At 41.8% G+C, this 15,307-nt stretch overlaps 1 protein-coding gene across 8 annotated transcripts in view; it reads left to right on the top strand.

Moving 5' to 3' along the window:
- The window catches only part of Add3 (adducin 3 (gamma)), a 106,884-nt gene that overhangs the window by 10,522 nt on the left and 81,055 nt on the right, over positions 1 to 15,307 (top strand). The window contains exon 1 of one of the 8 annotated variants that reach the window (XM_030250965.1): positions 8,359 to 8,668. The exons of the other annotated variants lie outside the window; for them this stretch is intronic. The gene's annotated coding sequence lies outside the window, so the exon portion shown is untranslated. Of the gene's footprint in view, positions 1 to 8,358; positions 8,669 to 15,307 lie in introns of those variants that run through there. 8 annotated transcript variants of the gene reach the window in all.

Genomic DNA, 15,307 nt, shown 5'->3' on the forward strand with positions numbered 1-15,307 from the left:
AGAACTAGAGTTAAAGGTATTTGGGATACAGGTAGTTGCCTGATGTGGATACTGGGAGTTGAGTTGGGGTCTTCTGCAACAACAGTATGTTCTCTTAAATGCTGAGCCATCCTTCCAGCTCCTTATTTTTTTTACTCCTAAATATTTTTAAGTGGTAGGACTTGCTGTAGGGCCATTATAGCTCATGTCCATAGCACAATACAATTCAACTACATGCCATCTGAGATTCTGAGGGAAACCTCAACATCATGTGCACACCAAGTATTCTCTGCACACCACAGAATATGATATACATCATCTGTAGTAATATTTGATTGAATTCATGGAGCCATTCAATTAAGAGATTCATAATTGTGTGTGTGTGGTCGCTCACACCTGGAAAACCAGCACTTGGGTAGTTGAGATTTTGAAACAGGAAAAATTGTGCCCAGTTTGAGAATGCCCTGGTCTCCATCCAGAGTTCCCCGGCGAGGCAGGGCTACAATGTAGAGTTCCCCGGCGAGGCAGGGCTACAATGTAGAGTTCCCCGGCGAGGCAGGGCTACAATGCAGGACCCTGCCTCAAAAAACAAAACAAAACAAAATACCAGACAAATGACTTGCTTACTCTTGTGTGCTATCCTTGTTTATGGTATATAATTTACCCTTAATAGATATCCTTATTAATTTAGAAAGCTAGAGGTCACTGTTTTGATATAACTAAAAGCTTCTTTTTAAAAAAAAGTGTGTTTGTGTGTGTGTGTGTGTGTGTGTGTGTGTGTGTGCGCGTGTGCGTCTATGTATATGTGGATTTGTGCGTGTCTGTGTAGTACCTATTGATGCCAGAAGTGGGTATCAGATCCTCTGGAGCTGGAGTTACAGGCAGTTTTGAGCTGTCCTATGTGGGTGCTGGGAACTGAACCTGGGTCGTCTGCAAGATCAGTACACACTTTTAACCACTGAGTCACTTCTCCAGCTCCTAATGAAAAGCTTCTAACAGTGTAGTTCAGCACTAGTCACCATTTGAGAGCTTCTGACTTTTTGCTTTCATAGTAAAGGAATGGCACTGTGTCCTACAGTTTCTGCAGAACCCAAAGATTCTGAAGGGTGTTCTGCCTTGGGGTTCTCGCTGCTGTTAGAGATAGAAAAATCAGCAGCAAGTACAGAAGCAGTACCAAGGCGTTAATTGCCACTATGCAGTGAACGCCAGGTGACTGGCCCAGGAAGGATTCCAGAGAAAGGAAGTATTAGAAAGAGGGAGAAGGGTAGGCCTAAAGGGATGTTAGGATTTTACTAGTTAGGAAGGGCAGAAAGAATATGGGAGAGAGATTCTGTCCATGATTTTTTTCTATAGCATGATGGAGGATGTTATAGGAGTGGCTCACAGTCTCTTCTTTTTCTTACTGACTTGGCCATGCTGACAGTTTACTCCTTGTCTGGCTGTCGAAGGCATACTTGGTGTCCTTGTGTGTTAAAATATGGAGAGTTGTGGTTCATCATCTTAAGGTTCTCGAGACGTTCGTCAGTGCAAAGAACATGATTCTCACTAGCAAGTGGTTTGGTTGCTAGGTAGCCCAGACACCTGTGATGGTGTGGTGTGGAGCTCATGGGAATGGGTCTCACAGAAGGCACATGCCATGCACATCCTTGTCTGGGTGTCTGGGTGTCAGCTAAGAGGATAGATAGCATCGCTGTAGGAGCTTTGTTACCTCTGGAGTTTGAGTTCTTCAGAAGCTGAGGGCTTTGGCAGCAGCAGGTCCTTTCCAATAACAATGAGGCAAGCCAGGAGGGCAGCTTTCCTAAAGCAAACTGTACAAACATTGTAGTGTATTTTTCCAGAAGTGGTGATTTCAGCTCTCATCCTGATGGTATTGTGCTTAGTTAAGACTGTTATTTCCTTGTAAATGTTTCTGTGGCCTCTGTTTAGATTTCCGTTTTTGAGCAGCTTGATGTTTCTTCCTCCCATTTGTTGCTTTATTCATTCAGCAAATGTTTATTGTGCAGTCAGTAGTGTGCTGGCTCTGTTGTAAGCACTGAGGACTCAATAAGCAAAGCACACAAACCCTTGTGATCTAATGGAGTTGATGTGTGAGAGAATAAATACAAATAAATAGATGAATATATTACATGTCATGTCATGCACAAATGGAGAACAGGAAAGAAGATAAACACCTCTGGGGGATAGATACCGGTTTAAATAGAATGACAGTATGATACCTCACTAAGTATATGAAGTCACAGGTGGCCTGTGAACAAAGAGGTGAGACGGGAAGGATTCTGTATGGGCATATGAGAAAAACCATGGCAGGCAGAGGAAACAAGCCCAGAGCCCTGCGTGCCCACATAGCTGAGGATGAAGCAGAATGGGAGAAGAGGAAACAGGAAGCCCAGGGTGGTGTTGAGCAGAGATATGGCAGTCTGACATGTATTTCTTTCCTTCCTATTAATTCTTCTTTCACATTTATTTCATCTGGATTGCATCCCACAAGAGCACGTTGCTATACAACCATACCATACACTGACATGCATTTCTTTAAGGATGCTTTGGGCTGTGTTTTGAGAGTGGCTGCAGGGAGACTGCCTAAGAGGCTGAGTCAGTGACCTAGGTGAGGGATCATCAGGACAAGAGGTGACACTGGGCTGGAGTCTGGGCCAACAGGATTTTATAACTGGTTTGTGGGGTGTCAATGAGATAGAACTAAGCTTGATCCTAAACTTTCAGTCCCAAGCAAAAGTCTGCACACGTTTGGAGAAAGGGAGATGACAGGAGCCTAGTCTGAGGTGCGTTGCATCAGCAGCTTGGAAGCTGCCATGAGTGGAAATCAGTGCTTAGAGATAAGCTTGAGAATTGCCATGGTTTTCTTCTTTCATTTTTTTTTTTTAAAGGAAGGCATACACAATCCCTTTAATGATCAGAAGAAAAAATTTGCTATTAGGCCTTGAAATATTATTATACATCCTTAGTGCTTTCAAAGCTTTTAATTTATCTTACTCGAACCATACATGTATTATAACTTCTAATGACACTTAGTACCCAAAGACATCCTTTTTGTAAAATAACTTACTTTTAATTAAGATGTAAAAACAGAAATTAACGTTAGTGTAGTTTAAGAATGTGACTGTAAATGGCATAGCCTGGCTGTTTCTCTGTTAACATGGTTAAAAATAGTAGCAGTTATCATTATCACCCAACGATTCTGACAGCTATATATTCAAAAGAACACAAACATGTTTCCACACATAGAAGCATTATGCATAATAGCCAAAAAGGTGGCAACTGAGCATGTCTTAAGATAGAGTGAGGTGGTCAGACAGACAGACAGACAGACAGACTTAGGCTAGTGAAGAAGCAGGCACAGAAGGATGCATGCTGTCTGTCACTTTCAGGATGATTTAGCAGATGCGTGTAGAGACAGAAGAGCTGAGCAGTAGCTGCAGCTGCTGCAGAGGAAGGTGTCCTTTCAGAGCGGTGAGGTTTGGGAAGTGTAGTGAGTAGTGAGGGCTATGGTGTTGTGACTATTTAAAAAGCCACTGAAATAGTTAGAACGAATAAACTTAATGCTACAGGGATTATACCTTAGGTTATAAGAAAGTACCAGGGAAATATGTATTGTGTGTATTTATCTATTCATAAGAAACAAGCTATCGATGTGACTTATTTATGAGAAAGCACTGCTGTCCCAGGAGCATGTTAAATGAAGCAAAAGTCACCACACCTAGCCTGGCTCAGCTTGCCTTGCTTCAAGAGGTTAAGATGTGTTGTTCATGCAGAGAGTAACCAAGAGGTGTTCTTGGGACATCAATACCCGAAGAGTTTCCTAGAGGGTGGCCCAGATAAGCAAGAGAAGGCTTTGTGTATGATTATCAGTCTTTGGGCTGCAGGGAGCAGAGCCAGCTTATAAATAAGTTTGTGAGGTCTTAAGTCAAGAATGGCGAGCTGTGTTTCCATACCTATAATTAAAGAATATGGGAGCACTCAACTTACAATATTTTTTTGGCAAGCCCAATATAATATTTAACTACCGAAATATATTTCCATTGAAGATGACCTGTTTAGGAGGTACATGAAAGGGTGCTCTAATTGTCATAACCATCTACCTTAATATTTTATTTTTTTATTACTACTATTACTATTACAATCACCACTACTATTTTTGGTTCTTTTAGTATGTCATATAGCCCAGGTCGGCCTCCAACTTATTATTTAGCTGGGGGTGGCCTTGAATTTCTTATTCTCCTGCCTCTAGATTGAGGGGTACACCACCACACAGTTCTATGTGGTGCTGGGGGCTGAGCCTAGGGACTCACTATGAATGGCGAGTACTCTACCAATGGAGTTACCATCTCAGTGCTCCCCCCCAGTAATACTGAGATTGCAGATGTGTGCCATCTAATGTTCTTTGTTTTTTGCCAAGATACAATTTATATAGCATAAAATTAACTCCCTAAATTTATTTTAGAAAAAAATCTTTCCTTATTACAATGAAATTTTCTAGAAAAGAGGGATCATTTATTTGATGGCTATGACTCCAACTCCATACTGAGTATAAAGAAAGTGCATCCTGCCATGATGTCTTACACCTGTCATTCCAGGACTTGGGATGCTGAGGCAGGGGACTGCTACAAGTTACAGGCTACCTGGCTACATAGTGAGTTCCAGGCCAGCCTGAGTTGCTGTGATGTTGTGGTAAATCTCCAACCCAAATAAGCCGGGGCAATGCAAACACAACTCAGTTACTATGAATACATGCTGTGCGCCTAGATTGGGCAGATCTACCGCTACACTACCATCTTCCCCATAGAAGAGACCTTTAGAACCTGCCGTTTCTCCAGGCCAGGTGCTTCTGCTCCACTTTCTTTTTCTCACCTCCTGCTCCTTCTCTCCCAAAACCTTCAGTTCCACCTTCCCCTCTTCCATCCCCCTGCCCTCTAGCCTTTATTTTGCAAGTAAAGGTGGGAAGAAGGCTTACAGGAAATCACTAGAGTGCTGACTCGTTCCTTGTTGCAGCCCCTCACAGGAGAACAGAACAGCAACTATAACTAGCCCCAGGGTATCCCCACACAGTGCCATATCTAAAAGGAAAGAAGGCAGGGATGACAGGCAGAGGGGATGTTTATCCTGTTGAGTTAGGCAGTGGAGCTTTAATCCCAGCACTCGGGAGGCAGAGGCAGGTGGATTTCTGAGTTCAAGGCCAGCCTGGTCTATAGAGTGAGTTCCAGGACAGCCAGGGCTACACAGAGAAACTCTGTCTCAAAAAACCAAAGAGAGAGAGAGAAGAGAGAAGAAGAGAAGAGAAAAAGGAAGAAAGGAAGAGAGGAAACCAGTTAGGGAGGGTGTGGTACTTGATTTGGACCTAGTGGATCCATTTGTTTTTAGCAACTAAGGAGGAAGTTGAATTATCATCCATGGTAATGGAATCCCAAAGCCATTGGGGAGGGTGTGGTAGGAGAGGAGAAGTAGGAACAGTAAGGTCGAGGGCACTTTTGTATGACCTTGGGGAATATTTCAAGACATTTAGATTTTATTCTGTGGCACCTGTTTTAGTTGATGAAAGCCATAATCGGGTGTGTCAGAGACTTGGCTTTGAAAATGCCATGGTAGTGAAGGGTGTGAGTGCTGGCAGAGTCAGGCTTGGGACTTTCAGAGATAAGCAGGTGAGCCTGAGCCAGAGCAAGGGACAGGACAGGAAGTGCTAAGTTGTCCAGCTTCCCCCCAACCCAAATTGAAAGTACCTTAAATAGGGGATTGTTTTGGTGAACTTTTGGGCGAGGGTCAGAAGAGTGGGACACCTTACAATAGGGACCCAGGGAACCCCCTTACCCCTCCTGTGTGGGGTGTAGCAGTTAATCAGCCATGAACAAAAAAATCTGGCCCTCACCAAACACCAAATCTTTCAACTTCTGGATACAGATTTCTCAAAACTTCCAGAAGTATGAGGAATAAAACTATAAACATCTCCTCTGTGGTGTAACAGAGGCCCTCACGGATGACGTCACATTGGAACAGGAGATTTGAAGGGAATATTCATTCATGCACCTTGCTGAAGATCCCTGTGACGGAAGTTAAGGATTTTACTCCACTTTTACCACTATCGCCTGACAGCACTGGCCTACTGGAAATCAGAAGACTTAGCAAGTCTTCGCAATATTCGTTCTTCCAAGACATACTTTAGAAACGTGACTCTTTATTAATCTATTTGACTACTTGTCAGCTATTCTCACCGACAGTCTTTGAGATTGTTTTCATTTATGTGTTTAGAAACAGACGAGTAGTCATAATTTTGGCCAAGGAATAATCTCGTTTCCAAGGGAAATTGCATCCCCACATTATGCTCTTGTACTTTGCTTTAAACTTTTGTGAAGTGAAATAACAAAAAGGAAATAATCAAGTTGCATTGGGTGTTGCAATACCATGTCTATCATGTCTGAACTGTAGGAAGTCATTGTGCCTTTTATAGAGTTTCTTTGATTACAGTTAGTGGTTCCTCCTGGAAGCTTAAGAGTAACCGAATGAATGTGGGTTACTTGAGAAGCTGACAAAGGCCAGATTATGGAAGAAGCTAAGTATAGTCGTCAATAATCACCTGCAGGCTCACTCTTGTTTTGTAAATTAAATGGAGGCTCGAATCCAGCAAAACTTCATAATCTGCACAGTGAAATGATTAGCATAAGATCTGGCTCCTCCAATGCTTCTGATAGTTCTGTTACAGGTATGGTTGGCATTGGTATTTATCTTTATATATAATAAGACATGTAGAAAACATGTGTGATGGGGCACTGATTCTACAACTCTGAAAAAAACTATTGAATTCACAAAATTAACTTGTAAATTATTTTTAAAACTTGCTTTAGTGTTTGAAAGTTTTTTGGTTTCTCAAGACAGGGTTTCTCTGTGTGTAGTCCTGGCTGTCCTGGAACTTGCCCTGTAGACCAGACTGGCCTCAAACTCACAGAGATCTGCCTGCTTCTGCTGGGTTTAAAGGTGTGCACCACCACAGCATGGCTAAAAGTTTTAAATATTAAATAATGTTTGGAGGGGGTACTGAGAGATGGCTCAGTAGTGGTCAAGAGCACTCGCAGAAGGCCTAAGTTCAATTCCTGGTACCCACGTGGCCCTCAAAACCATCTGTTACTGCAGTTCCAAGAGATCTGATGCCTCCTTCTGGCCTCTATAGGCATACATGTGGTGCATAAATTTACTTGCAGGCAAAATCGTCACATATGTAAAATAAACCTGAAAAAATGTTTAACATAACTTGTTTATTCAGAAACATTCTTCATAAAATGTAAGATGTTGTATGAGCATAAAATATAATGAAAATAAATCAGAAGTATAAAAGGTACTACAAGCATTTCAAAACTAAGATTTATTTAAGTTTATATTAGACTTAGTATTTTAACCAGATTTTTGTAAAATATCATTTTGAAGTATTTAAAATTATTTTTGAGTAAGAAATAGGACAAAGTCTATAAGGCACAGAGTTAAACATGGAAAATTGTTATTTCATCATTAAATGGCTCAAATATCCCTTGTACATTTTTCTAGAAGTGTTTATTTTAGGGTTTCTGAAACAAGACTTTTCCTGCCTATACCTGTCCAGTATATTGCCACATAAACAGTAAAGCTAAATTTAGTCTCAGAATAGCCTGGGGAGGTCAGGGTGTGATACCCAAGCCCTCCTGTCTCTGGTGAAGTTCCCTGTCCCTCCTGCCTTCCCTTCCTCTTAAGGAAGCAAGAGTTTCCTGCAGTTACTTTGCATTCTCTCTAAATACTAACCTGTATTCACTGATTCCAAAAAATGTCTTAAGACCAAGGTCTATGTTTTGCAGCAATAAATAGGTTTACATCTTCAAGCTTCTGAGAAATTAAGATGGGGCGTGAACCTCTGGCCATTGCTTTATTTTTTTTATTAGATATTTTATTTACATTTCAAATGTTATCCCCTTTCCTAGTTTCCCCTCCAAAAATCCCTTATCCCCTCCTCCTTCCCCCTGCTCCCCAACCCACCCACTCCCATTCCTGGTCCTGGCATTCTCCTATACTCGGGCATAGAGCCTTCACAGGACCAAGGGCCTCTCCTCCCATTGATGACCGACCAGGCCATCCTCTGCTACAAATATAGCTAGAGCCACAAGTCCCACCATGTGTTTTCTTTGATTGGTGGTTTAGTCCCAGGGAGCTCTGGGGGTACTGGTTAGTTGATATTGATGTTCCTCCTATGGGGCTTCAGTCCCCTTCAGCTCCCTGGGTATTTCTCTGGCTCCTTCACTGGGGACCTTGGAGGAGTCATATCTTCATGATTGGAGGGGCCCTGCATGCAAGCTGGGCAGATGCTTTGGTGGGGGGCAGGGAATCTTTGGAAGTGCTGGCCAGTTATGTCTGCCTCCAGGGTATTTCTGGGCTGCTCATGTTTTACCTTTTACTCGGATTTTATAGTAACAGAAGCAGGAATTCTGAAACTTTCAAAGGTGGAGAAAGGGAAGAAAAAGAAAGTCTGGAATCCCAAGCCTCTTCCTCTGTTTCTGACCGAGGCCTCAGATTAAGAAGGGACAGGAGGCTGTGAGCCCCTGCGGCGCTAACTCACTGCTGGTGTCCAGCGCTCTCTGCTTTATCTCAGGGAATCCCTGCAGCAGACCTGGGAAATTCATCTAAAACTCCACTTGGCCTTCCCAGATCAGGCTTTGTACAGGTGAGAGACCTCGGTGCTTGGGGTTGGTTTTTTTTCTTTCTTTTGTTCATTCAGGAAATAGCACTTAGTGTTCTCTTCAGTTTTTAAATCTTTCATCGAATTGGAGTTGTTTTGTTTTGTTTTTTAAAATCTGGAATATGTCATGAACTTTCTTGTTTTCTTAACAAAAAGCCATGCTGATCTTGTGTGTATTGTTTCAATTTAGTATGCTCACCACTGAACCAAGTGATGTATATGGTAAGTGTTTCTGACATGTTAGGAACATTATATTGAAAATTCAAACTGGATGATTTGGCTGCCTTGACTTTTTTTTTTCAAGGAAGATATTTAAATGAGAAACACTTGCCCTTCTCAAAGCAAAGGAAAAGGTTTAGATCATTTGTTTGAGTGAAATAGATTATAGAACTTTTGACCCCAATTTTCCATTATTTTCCACTAAGTGAGCTATTGCATAAAACAGAGTAAAGAAAGAAAGCTGTCGTGTTAGAAATGGTAGTGTTTTTAAAATATAGTTCTGTAGTTAGGCTTATTTATCAGAAATAGTTATTAAAAATCTAGGAGTCGTCTCAAACTGTGAAGTGCTTTCTCTGTAGGCATGATCACTGAAGCATAGACCCTGGCACCCATGTTTTCAGATAGGGTCTCACTATTCAGCTCAGGGCCTCCTCAGCTTCCTGGGTGTTAGGATACAGGTGTGAGCTGTCATGTCTGTCTAAAAGACAGCTGTTGACTTTAGATCTGATTTCCATTGCTGCTGGCATTTGGCAAGATATCTGTGAGCCGTTCCATCATCTTCAGATGGAGAACAGGGATAAAGAAAATGTCTCACCTTGCTTTAAAGGTGATATGACATGACATTAAATAAAATATGTCATAAGTATAGTATCAGTGCATACTTGATCAATAAATACGTATTGACTAAATCTTTCCTGCTTGCTATACATAATTCCTAGTGAGAAAGAAGGAGGAGGCAGCAAGCATGAAGTGAGGGTAGGGTATTTACCAAGACTGGCCCATTCCTAAATTGATTGCATGTCAGTGATCAGACGAACAAAGTAAGCCTTGGGGTTTATTGGGGTGGCTTTGTTTGTTTGATAGATACAGGCTCTCAGTGAGTAGCTTTGGCTGGCCTGGAGTTTACTACTATATGAACTTACAGAGCTTTGCCTGCCACTGTCTTTGAGTGTTGGGATTAAAGGTGTGTACCACCACACCTGGCTTAATAATAGTCAGAACTATAAAAAGCAGGTTTAGAAAGAAATTATGTAAAATTGTTCACACTCTACTTTGCATATAGTAAGGAACTGATTTTAACTTAATTTCAGTGCATCCTCCCATTAAGCAATAACATCTGTTTCTAAATTTGTTTCAAGTTTTGAAGACAAAAATATCAGTTTTCAAAACTCTTCTTTCTTTTTTTCCTAGCTAGGATACAAGTGCATTGTATTCTGTTCCCTCAGAATAGTTCATAGAGAACTGTCCATGGAGTACGAGATTGTTGTGATGGCTATAAGCATGTGCAGGAATTAGGACAGAGGAGAACTCTAAAGGAAGAAAAGCAGCCACTTGACTTGAGGTAGCCTTAATGTAGTGTTTTATTTTTATTCAACCTTTAACGTCAGCTACATTCTGAGATAGAAGGTTGACTTTTATGACATCAGCTGTGTGGTGTGCTCTGAATCTATTGAGGAGGGTGTTTTCAACTACTTAGATTTATGATTTGCTACGCGCTTTGGGAAATTTATTTAAAAATCCAGAATATTGAAATGTGGGCAAGTGTAGAGAATTCCAAATAGATGATTGTCGAGTTAACTGTGAACTCTTCAAAACTTTACCCTCCCCAGTGTGTAGATAGACTTCATCTCTGGTATTGGTATTGGCGATCAGTCATGTTTGAAAATCCAATTGTTTGCCAACACCATCTGGTTATACTTTACACACTTGGAACATGTTCTTGAAGGAAAGCAAGCCATATAGACTAGAGTTTTCCTTACTGATGCAGAGCTGTTTAAGGTTTGGTTGAATGTTAACAAACTTGGCTGAAGGCAGAGCATCCAAATGTGTGGGGTGCCACGAAACTTCACAGATGAAGGTTTCCTATAGTTAATTGTCCTTCATTTTCTTTTTTTTTTTTTTTTTTTTTTTTGGTTTTTCGAGACAGGGTTTCTCTGTATAGTCTTGGCTCTCCTGGATCTCACTTTGTAGACCAGGCTGGCCTCGAACTCAGAAATCCGCCTATCTCTGCCTCCCAAGTGCTAGGATTAAAGGCGTGCGCCACCACGCCCGGCTTGTCCTTCATTCTCTAAACATTATTTTAGTGAAGTTCCTTAAGGAGGTGGTCTTTCTAAAAATGTTCTTTTAGAATTGTAGAATATAGGGTAAACCTGACTGGAATGTGTTCCACTCGTAAGCAATCAAAAATGCTGTTGATTGACATGATTGGTCAATATCCCTTCATCAGTTTCTAAGCTCCAGCAACTGTTGTCAATGCTCTGTGTGTGTGTGTGTGTGTGTGTGTGGTGTGGTGTGTGTGTGTGTGTGTGTGTGTGTGTGTGTGTGTGTGTGTGTGTGTGAGATGTTTGTGTGTGTTTATCATCGCTGACTGGATCAATTTTTGATATACTGTTGTTCGATTGCAGTACTCAAGGTAATAGAGTCTTTTGGTACCATAAAGAGGGCTGTGAAATGATTATAAATTGCTAGAAGCTGGTCTGACCAAATCTTATTAAGTAGGAGAGATCCCTCGGAGTAGGCACTTGCATGCTGCCAAATTACAGCACTCCACTGTCAAAATGCATCCAGTAGCCACATACATGTGACCGTTGCCACCTGAAATGTTATGTACACAGTAGATTTTAAAGACTAATTATAGAAAAAGGATACAAAATTCTCAGTTTTTAATATTGATTATACATAGATGTGAACTTTCAGTGTTTCATTAAACAAAGTATATTAAAATTAGATTGTGGACTTGTAACCAGAGTCCTGGGGAAGTGTCAGACAGACAGACAGACACAGTCAGTCAGTCAGTTAGTTCCCAGGGTCTCATCAACCAGCCAGCCTAAGCAAAGCAGTAAGTTCTGAGTTCAGTGAGAGACTCTGCCTCACAGATAATTAAATAAGTAAGGCAGATAAGCCATTGAGGACAGACATCCTCGAGTTAACCTCTGCCCACCTGCCTCACCTGCACACTCATCATACATTGCACCCTGAACCTCATGTAAACTAAGCAATTATTTTTGCTTTTCTTTAAAAATGGGACTCTATACGACAGATTAATTAGCCTTGAACTTATGATGCTACTGCAACCTCCCAAGTGTTGTAAGCACACATCACCTTCCACAGCAGGCCTCCCTGTTGACGATTGCTATACCTACTAGAAAGCGCCACATCATACTTGTGCTGAACACTTGTGCTCCCACAAAGGAAAGGCTCCATGCTGTGCTCCTTCCAGGTGGGAGCTGGCAGAAATCTGGGAAAGGCTTCCTCAGTTTCTCTAGCTTCAAGAACGCCAGCCGACATGTTTGGCTGGCTTGTGTAACAAGTGCTGTTTCTGTTTTGGAGGAGTTTAACTTGCTGTTACTGCCTCGTTCTGTAATTTTCTCAGGGTAAGGTTAGAAACAGGAAGTGGTCGTTCTATTCTGATGGGTGTTTGCTGAGTCTTGTCCACCCTTCTTGAAAACAGGTGACAAAAATAAATTTATAGCTACTGTCTTCGTTCATATTGCTACAACAAACACCATCACCAAAACCCAAAACACATTATATTTTCATTTTCTCTGTGCTCTGGTATGAAGCACCGTGCAGTAGGTAAAGGAGCCTCTTGCTCAAAGTTCCCTGCTGCTTAGGATCCTTGTATTGCTTTCCTCCAGGCTACCTGCTACCCCATTGGGTACCTGGTGAGTACCTCAGACATCAATGAAGTTTTCTTTTTAAAAATTTAATTGAGGAAAATTATGTGACCATGTATAACATGTTTTAAAAGAGTATTAAAGAGCAGCTAAACTATTTACATGTGCCTTACCTATTTTACACACGTTTTAAAACAAAACTTATTTTATTTCTTGAGATGGGGGTCTCACTATATAACCCTGGCTGACCTGGAACTAACTCTGTAGACCAGGCTGGCCTTGAACTCACAGAGATTCTCTTGCCTTGTCTCCCACCACCCAGCTATCGGCTTACTTTTTGTGGTGAGAACACTACAGTTGGATGTTTTCAAGAGAGACTTCAGGTTACTGACAGCCTTTTGAGCAGTGTGGAACATCAGAAGCTTGGGAAAGAGTGGCCTTCTCATGTTGAAACATCACTGAAAGCTCTTCAGACGCTTTCAGGAAAACACAGGAAGAGTCTCTTCTAAGTGCCAGGAATATCACATCTTAAGCTTCAGAGATCAACCATATAAGATCCATCCCATATACAACCACCAAACCCAGACACTATTGCATATGCCAGAAAGATTTTGCTGACAGGACCCTGATATAGCTGTCTCTTGTGAGGCTATGCCAGTGCCTGGCAAATACAGAAGTGGATGCTCACAGTCGTCTATTGGATGGATCACAGGGCCCCCAATGAAGGAGCTAGAGAAAGTACCCAAGGAGCTGAAGGGGTCTGTAACCCTATAGGTGGAACAACAATATGAACTAACCAGTACCCCCAGAGCTTGTGTCTCTAGCTGCGTATGTATCAGAAGATGGCCTAGTCAGCCATCAATGGGAGGAGAGGCCCTTGGTCTTACAAAGATCATATGCCCCACTACAGGAGAATGCCAGGGCCAGGAAGTGGGAGTGGGTGGGTTGGGGAGTGGAGTGGAGTGGGGTGGGGTGGGGGTGGGGGTGGGAAGGGTATAGGGGACTTTGGAGATAGCATTTGAAATGTAAATGAAGAAAATATTTAATAAAAAAAGAAAGAAAAATGAGAAGCTACCTCAAAAGAAAGAGAGAGAGAAAGAGAGAGAGGAAGGAAGGAAGGAAGGAAGAAAGAAAGCAAGCAAGCAAGCAAGCAAGCCTTCTTTACAGACAGTGTTGAAGTAAGACAAAGGGGTAGAATAAGTGTACTGAGTGGATAAGCCTTGCATTAATCCTAGGCCATGTCTTAATGGCAATGTCCTTGACATTGCCGCACCGAGACTGAGCAAGTGGAAATGTCAGAGTGCTGGCATGTTAGCTGCTAAGTTAGACTGCTTGTGACTGTGATCTGCGCGCTGTGCAGGGCTGGATGCTGCCTTTGCTCCCAACTGCTGTTCTCACTTAGGTTCAAGTACCTGTTACTGACTTTGGAAAAACACAAGGAGGAAGAGAAATATTGAAAAGTAGCTCAGGGCTGGAGAGGGTTATGTTTAAAGAGCAGAGCACGGCCAGGACGAGTGCTGTGCATCTGTAGTCTCAGCGTTTGCCAGCTGAGGCAGGAGGATTGAGGATTTGTGGCCTACATGGGTTTCAGAGTGACTTTGAAGAGAGGTGGGGTGGGGAGCACAGAGTGCAGGAAGTACGAAGTATAGAAGTGTGTTTCCGACTAGGTGGTGGGGATCCCGTTTTCCTGAGTCTCCCAGTATCCTACCTGGGTACCTGTAGGGAGTTGTAGCGTCTGAGATGAGCAGCTTCTGTAATTGTCTGCCTAGTCTGCCTCGCTCGCCTCCATGACTGAGATCATGGCAGGTTTAAATGCGTGTTGCTTATGCTCTTATGCTACATATGTTGTTGTTTTATATTGTTTATTATTTATCTGAAGTATCATCTACCTGAAATTTCATCAAGAGGAAAGGAATATGCACCATAGAGCATCCATATTATGGTTAAGAGAAGTAAGAGTTAACTGAGCAGCCAAACTAACTGGGACTAACGTGGCACTCATCCCTCAGCTTTATAACGAGGCAGTAGCCTCCTTGTGGGTGGGGGAGGGGAGTGTGAACTCAGTGACTTTCCTAATTCAGTCACTCATCCCTTTAACCCCTGTAAAATTGATTTGCTTTTGTAGGTCAATTATATAATGTTTGTGTGCATGGTGTTGTTCCAAGTGAAAAGCTCTGGTGAATGGCTATTTTGGAAGAAAAGATTGGGATATATTCATAGTAATAAGCTTGGTTTGCATTTCTGGGTGACTCATGATCTTCAGCTTCTAACCAAGTTAGTGAAGGGTTGCTATAACTACCAGATGGCAGGCTTTCCTAATCCAGTGTTAGATGCCAACAGGCTAATAACAGAATAGATGTATGCAGAGTGCACAGATTGGAGTATTATTTAAACTGCTCATCTAGTTGAAACTGCACATTTAAAGGAGGTATAAATGCATTTGTGTATGATACAATTGTTTGGTTTTCAGGACAGTCTCTGAATGCATTTGTAGTGGGTATTTTATGTAAAATGCTTTGTGTCTAAGGGGTATTTTGCCAAGTGCCAGTCTAAAATTTACTTGGGCTCCATCCAGCTGGCAGGTCAGATGTGCTCAGTTCCGGAGAATGGATTCATAGTGGAAGCAGTGTTCGTGCAGTGCAATTACTTTAAAATTAGTTGGTTTATAATTAAAAATTTTCAACTGCTATATTAAAACTACACAGCATAGACATTAAATATCTAGCAGAAATACTTCATGCTCATGTTGTATTCTTAGAACATTTAGAAGCTTTACAGAAAAACCCAC

The sequence above is a fragment of the Mus musculus genome, chromosome 19 (genome assembly GCF_000001635.26).
Source record: "Mus musculus strain C57BL/6J chromosome 19, GRCm38.p6 C57BL/6J".
In the NCBI taxonomy this organism is placed as follows: domain Eukaryota; kingdom Metazoa; phylum Chordata; class Mammalia; order Rodentia; family Muridae; genus Mus; species Mus musculus.